The sequence below is a fragment of the Accipiter gentilis genome, chromosome 10, assembly GCF_929443795.1.
Source record: "Accipiter gentilis chromosome 10, bAccGen1.1, whole genome shotgun sequence".
NCBI lineage: Eukaryota > Metazoa > Chordata > Aves > Accipitriformes > Accipitridae > Astur > Astur gentilis.
The window spans coordinates 38081222-38088317 of NC_064889.1; positions in this window are offsets into that span (position 1 = coordinate 38081222).

The following is a 7096-nucleotide window of genomic DNA, read 5'->3' on the forward strand; positions in this document are numbered from 1 at the left end:
AGCATGGGACCAGGTGAAGTTTTACGACTGTAAAAAAAAAAGAGAGTCTGATTTAGCAGCATTAATGCACAAGTGACCAGAAACACTCTTCTCGGCTGAGCAGGGATTAAACGCTGCAGATAGCTATAACCCCAAACTGCAGTGGAAAGTGCTGGGATACCTTTTCATCGTATCAGTAGCGCAACGGAGCTGGCACATGGACCTGACCTGGAGGAGAGAAGAAGAATATATTAGAATAATACCCGTTTAATTCTCCTCTCTCTTTCTTCAGTATCAAGTTGATACATGTGATACCGAGACGTACCCCTGGCAAAGCGGAGTTTTGGGCTTTGTCTGCCCCTGAACTCAAACCAGGCCTGGTGTTGCTGGTGAGGTCTGTGCAAACGAAACTTTCTGTGCAAACGAAACGTATTGAACAAACAAAAAGTCCTTGGGGAGGTTCACCGTGGACGCGTTGAAGAAGTGAGCATCCCTACTGGTGGTGGCTGCTGCATTCCCGTGGCCGCTGGCCATGTCCACAGCATCTGTGGTCCAGCTTTTTGACCTCCTTCTTCCATCTGCAAGTCCTCGGCGTGCACCCAAAGCTGTCGGACGGCAGCGCAGAGCTGCAGACCGAGGTTCTTGTTCATAAGAGAGGCAGTGGTGCCACCTTCAGCACAGAGCAGCCAGGCTTTTTTTGGGGGGGCTGAGCCCCTCTCCCAAAAGCCAGGGGCTCTCCCAGCTGGACAGCTTTCCCTCAGTTGGATGCCTTGTACAGAAAATTGGAAATATTCTGATGAAAGATTCTGCTGCTGTTCTAAGTTTTCCCTAAGAAAGGGGAAAATCTGAGCAGCTTTTTTTAAATTTTTTTTTTTTTTTTAAGTGACACAGCATTACCTGATGAGTTTTCCTCAGGTTCAGCCCAGTCCTTTACAATCCTCTTCACCTGCCACGTTTTGGCCTCGGGAGGCTGTGGTCCCACGCCGTGAGCGTTCCTCCCTTGCTGATGCTCATAAAACCACGGCCCTGGGACGAGGGTATCGCTGGCATCCTGGTAGTTGCTCCTGGCTGGGAAATTAAGATACAAACTGGTCTTGCACTTGGATTCTGGGGTTGTCCCTCTGCCTGGGGCAACCAGGAGCATCCCTTGGCAGGTCACTGGCACAATCTCAAAAGTTGGTTTTTGTTTTTTTTTGTTTGGTTGGTTTTTTTTGTTTTGTTTTTTTTTTTTTTTTTTTAACATAGCCCTTTCTCAGGCCCAGGTCCCTATGATCCCAGCAGGTATTTTGCTCACACTTTTATTCCAGGACTTCAGCTCACCCCCACCCATCCCTGGGTGTGGGGGGGCTCAGTCCTGTCTGACTTATCTCAGCCTGCAAAGCGTCAACGAAGGGTGACAACCTCCATGCCAGAGCTAGACTCACCCTGCAGGGACACAAAGGATGCCATGGGGCAGCATGCACCTTGATGGAGAGGGACCTGGGGGGCACAGCCAGCCTTAACCCCCCCCCCCCGCCTTGGCACCTTAAGAGATGGAAGCAGGATAACTGGGGGAGGAGGGAGGACCAAAAAAAAAAAATTAAAAAAAAAATAAAAAAAAATATCCTGCAGATGCAAACCTGCCACTGCCTGGTTGCTGAGGAAGGTAGGGATGTCCCTGTGGTGTTTCCGGGGGGGGGGGATGATTGAGGAGCCCGAGTCCCAGCCGTGCAGAGCTGCGGTGTCACCAGGAGGTGGCACAGCACGAATGGAGATGCTCCGGGGGTGGGGAGGGGGGGGGGAGCGCACCCTGAGCCGGGTGGGCTGGGTGTCGTCGTCGTCCCCCCACCCACCCTCCTCGACCCCCCCATTAAAATGGAACGAAGTGATTCATTAGGGCAGTTCCAGGAAAAAGAAGAAAAATCTCGCATCTTCTTTCTCGGAAACCCATTGTGCAAAATCTTTTCACATAGGGGAAGGGGGGGAAAAAAAAAAAAAAGGCACAAAACCTACATTTTATTTGGAAAGAAGGGGAAAAAATGAGCACATTTTCCCCCCCTTTGTAAACAAGCAGCTGTCAGGACATCCACTGTCTTGCGTCCCCATGGCTTTTCTGCATGAGCAGAGCCTCGGCCGACTCCTGTTCCTCTGTCGGGTGCCCTCATTCACTGCTCTAATATCCCATCTGTCAGTACATTCCTTAAAGAAACTTCATTTTATGCCTTATATCATATTAATAGTCAGCAGCTTGCAGAGGTTTTCCCTGCAAAAGCAGACCCAACAGCAGTGCAACGGCTGGAGGTGTCCGTGGCGGAGCAAGGACAGGTCCTGGCCCCTGCAGGTCTCAATCTGCTGATTCCCAGTTGGGATCAAATGCATTTTCCCTGTAGGACACGTTTAGCCCATCTTGCCTTGCGGGAGCACGCTTTAGGCACCTGCGTCTGAACTGATACAGCTAGAAATGGCAAACCGGTATTTTTTTCCTAAACGTTGGCAATTTTCCCTTTCTAGCAAAGGCAGAACAGAGGATGTAGAAGGAAGACATCAGCCATTACAGACCAGAAGAAAGATTTGCTTTCAGTGAAACACTGACCTACAGCATTTCTGCTAGAAACATTGCATTTCAAGGAAATTATTGTCTATACTTCGCTTGAACGGACGATTTTGAAATGCATTGCTATTGTTGGTAAACCGCGTACCGTACCACTTAACCCATGCCCAGTTTGTAACCCCCCAAAAAGGTGATTTCTTCCCAGAAAAGAGTTCTTTCTCTCCCAATTTTCCCTTCTTGGGTTTACATGTCAAAAGTTAACTGAAACAGTCAACAGCAACTTAATGGGGTCCCAAGGGAAGAGGGACCAAGCACCTCCTTTGGCCGCTCGTTGGGGTCCTTTGGGTGCAGGACCAGTGGCTGCTGCCCCTTCCCCAGCTACTCCCCAGTTCGGGGGTCCCTAAAATTAGAGGGGCTTTAGCACCTCCCCATGGGTGGCTTTTTCTTGCAGGAATTTTTCTAGGCACTTTTTAAAGCCAGCTCAACTTTTAGCTTGCACAGCATCCTCGTGGATGCGGCTGACTTCATGTCAGGCTGGAAAAATCAGTGCAAGAGACCCCCGTGGAGGGGATACTGGGGGGGGGACACAGAGCTGCTGGCCTCTGTCCCTCCCACTCGGAGAGTCCCCATCTGTTTGCCTCCTGTAACTGCTACAGCCAGTCTTCCAGGAAAGCCCCAGGACAGTAGATAGATCAGATGGAGAAGATGTTGTGCAATCATTTGCTCACCGGAGCCCATTTCTCGCTTTTCAGTCCCTTGTGAGAGGCAATTAGAAATCCTCACATGAAATGCGGTATAGCCCAGCTCCATAATGTTGGCAGGAGTCTTCTGTCCTATCCTGAGAAGGAAAAAACATAGTGGTTTCAAGGCCAGTTATTTTTCAAAATAAAGCAAAAAAAAAAAAAAGATTTCTTCCTTTTTGTTGTTCTTTCTGAATTCCTACTCAGCATCCTGAAAACCCTTTAGAGGATTTGCATTTAGAACATGAAATGAATTTCTCACAGTGAGGCCAAAGAAAACCAAGGTGCGTGGGTGGAGGAACCTGTGGCCCGTGCCAGCAGCCAGTGCCAGCAAGTAGATGTCCTCAGCTGTCTAAGGTGAGGCCAAGCACTACCTCAAATCCTCCTCGCATCCCACAACACTTGCTTTAAAGTCAGATAACAAATGTTTGCTGGGACTGGGAACATAGGGAATATATATTCTAATAGCCCAGTGCAGACCTTGTCTCTTAGTCCATCTGTGGACGCAGTACTTAAATAGCTGAAGAAATCTAAAAAAAAGCCATTTACAGCTCAATCCCGACGGTACTAACCTCCCTTCCCAGCAGCGCTCCAGCTGCCGAATTGTATCGGTTACCTCCATTGGAGACCTGCTGAGCCTGATGTGTGGTTGTTGGAGGCTTGGTGTCTTGGGCAGGGAATGGTGGGCAAAAATAGCTTCGTTCACATGCCTGGATGAGAAGGAAGATGCCTTAGGTCGTCTTGGTGGGTTTTGCGGTCGGAGGAGCTGATGGCTGGGCTGGCTCCTGGCTCTCAAGGTTTTGAGACACAGAGCGAGAAGACTGCTGCAAAGAAGGAAACTGCTCAAAGCCAGGGTCAGGCTGGTGTGGCCACCTGCAAGAGAGCTAATTATTTATAGGCGTTATAGGTTCCTACAGCTGCATCCATTTACCTGGGAGAAACAAGGTTATTGATGGCAGTGACCATTCTTTCAGGAAACCCGTGATATTTTACTGCCACAGTGACACAGAAGGACCTGTTCCAGCGTGCCCCAAATCCACAGGAACGATTTGCCTTTGGCATCTGGGCTCCCACTGACATCCATCAACCATCTCTGACCCAACCCAAGACCTCTCCAGGGACATTAATTACCGGACTAGATGGTTTCTGATATTTTCAAGTAGCCAAAATTCATTCTGAAAAGCATTAAGACCCTGCAGGAGGGATGTATTCAGTCCTCGTGACGGTGGCATCTACAGACACACAGGTGTGTTTCTAGTTCGGCTGCTGCACAGCCCATGTCCTTCCTTACCTGTCCATAAAACACCATCCGATGTCTGTGCCAGGATGAAGATGCACAGGGACAAACCGGACACCTCCATTTTGCCTAGAACATAAGTTCATGAACTTCTGTTATCATTCAGGCATGATCTAATTGAAACATCATGACTTGCACAATCATCTCCTTCTCTGTCCCCCACTTCCACTCTTCTAAAAAACGTTTCCTGCTTTTTCCAGCTGGACAAGTTATCCTTCTGCCTGCTTTGAAGTAAATATTTTGTTGGGTTTGGCTGCTGTCACAGCCACACATAGTCTTCTGCCTGATATTTTATCCATCTGCTGCTAAAGAGAATATTTTGAGCTGAGAGTCTCAAAAGGGTTTTGAGGTGCTGAGTAGAATTAGGGAGTACCAATGCAAGAGAAAAATCTTCTTCTCGGCTTTCACGTGCATATGCCTTAAAAATTAAAGACTCGGAGAGATGCTTCTTACAACAGCTTGGTACTCACGTGCTGCAAACCAGAGAGCGTACGCTGGTTCGCATTAGCTGAGGACCTGATACACTCTGCTCACCCCCTCCACGGTTCACATGCGGAGATGTAATCCAACACTGATTTCCTCTTTTGTCTCAAGCGAATGGAAAAAGAGAATTGGACTCCCGCGCCGTCGAGGTTGCCAACATCTGCCTTGCCTCATTTCTTCTGCTTGAAGAACATCTGGCTCTGCTCTGGGACAGCCACGTACGGCCAGTTGTGTTGCACGGGAATGAGCTGTGTTCGCTGTGATAAAGCTTCTTGCAGGTCTGCCGGCTGGAGTGTGGTATCTGCCCGGCTTGAGATTCTCGCTGCCCTTATGGCACAGGAAAATGCACGTTCACGGTGCCTTTCCTTCCAGAGCAAAGAAATAACTCTCTGTTTGATGCTGGTCCTGTCTCCTGGCTTTTTTTGCTCTGAAGAAAGGAGGTTTTTTGTCCAGTTGAGCTGTGAGATCTGGAGGTGCCTGCCCAGGGGAAAGCACGCATGGACGTGGCATTGCGGCTGTGAAGGGGGGATACAGGAGGGACTGCGAGTAGTTGCACAGGACTGGGGTACAGCATTGCCTTTTTACCCCACGGGGTATCTGCGGGCATGACACCATCTTGTAGGCCACTGCAGGCAGCCCTCCTATGGGCTTTCTGCAGGACACCAGTCCTTTACCCTCCTCCTCCTCTGCAGAAATTTGTCTCATGGCTATTTCGAAGCTTGCATCACTGCTTTTTGTGAAGTTCCTTGAAATTCACAGAAATACCACTTTTTGTTGTTGTTGCTTACTTGCGCTTAAGGGGACCTGCTTAACTAGCAGTTGAACTAGATAATGTTTCTCTCTATCACAGCTGTGAGAGGATGAGGAGACCTGGAAAACCCTGTCATTCCTGTCCAGACATTTTTCAAATACCCCTTTGCTCCCCAAAATCTTGCAGGGCGAAACGCCGTCCCCGAGTTCCCAAGCCTTGAAGACACATGTGCTTTGCTCCCCTGGTCCCCAGCGCTCAAAAACTATCAGCCGGCACCGTTTTTTCTCACCTAACCTGAAAGCCATGGGCTGCTTTTTGCTGTCGCTCCGGGATGCCTGTTTGGGGCACGGTGCTCGGGGACAAGCGCTGGAGGCGACTGGTGGTGAATGGCCCTTTGTGTGCTTTGTCGCTTTGCTGCATAAAGAGAGCATTATTAAATCTAATAAATAAGAAGCTCCCTGTTAATAGGACTAAGTTATTGCATGAGTTACTGCGGGGAACGTGCAGCATCCTCAGCAGGGAGCTGCCTCTCCCGCTTTGTGCCGGGACGATGGATGCAGGCTGCATCCAGCACGACCAACTCGTTCTGCTTCAGGTTTATCAGCAAAGACACCCTGTGCTGTGCTGGAAAACAAGGAGAATAACCAAAATGTTAGGGTGGTTTTGGAGCTGGAGTGGGGTACTTCCCACCAGGTTGCTGTCAGCACTCGAAGAGCAGGTAGAGCAATTGCAGCTGCTGGGGGATGGTTTTCCACCGCAGCCCTTCAAGCTCAGGGCAGGGGAAAGGGCAGAGGCGGAGGTGACCTCTGAAGGGAATATTTAAGAAGCCAGTTCATTTCCAGGAAATCTCTCTCTTGCTCTTCTTTTTTTTTTTTTTTTTTTTTTTTTCCAGCGGAAAAGCTAAGTCCTCATGAACTTTTTGAGAACTTTTGTTCGTTCCCTCTTGCCAGCTAAGCTCCGCTTTGTGCTGGTGACAGAACCCCTTTCTCCAAGCTCTGGTCACGGGCCAGGACCTGGAAATCTCGACTGTGTGCTGGCAATGCCACCGAGCCCTGTCCCCCTCCCCTCCAGGCTGATGCAAAGTCCCAGCTCCAACCAGCTTGCCCTTGGGGGACTCTCTGTGGGTTTTTTTCCTTCTTCTCCTTGTGCAGGAGAGGAAAGACTTCCCCTGCAATGGAAAGCCCCTAATACCATGGATAATAATCTGTCAAACCTGTGGTAGCAGAGACTGAAGTGGGTTGGTGGTAGTTACTTAGAAGAAACAACTGTGGAAGCGGTGCTGGAAGGAATAGCCAAGGCAGGAGATAGTCTTCACC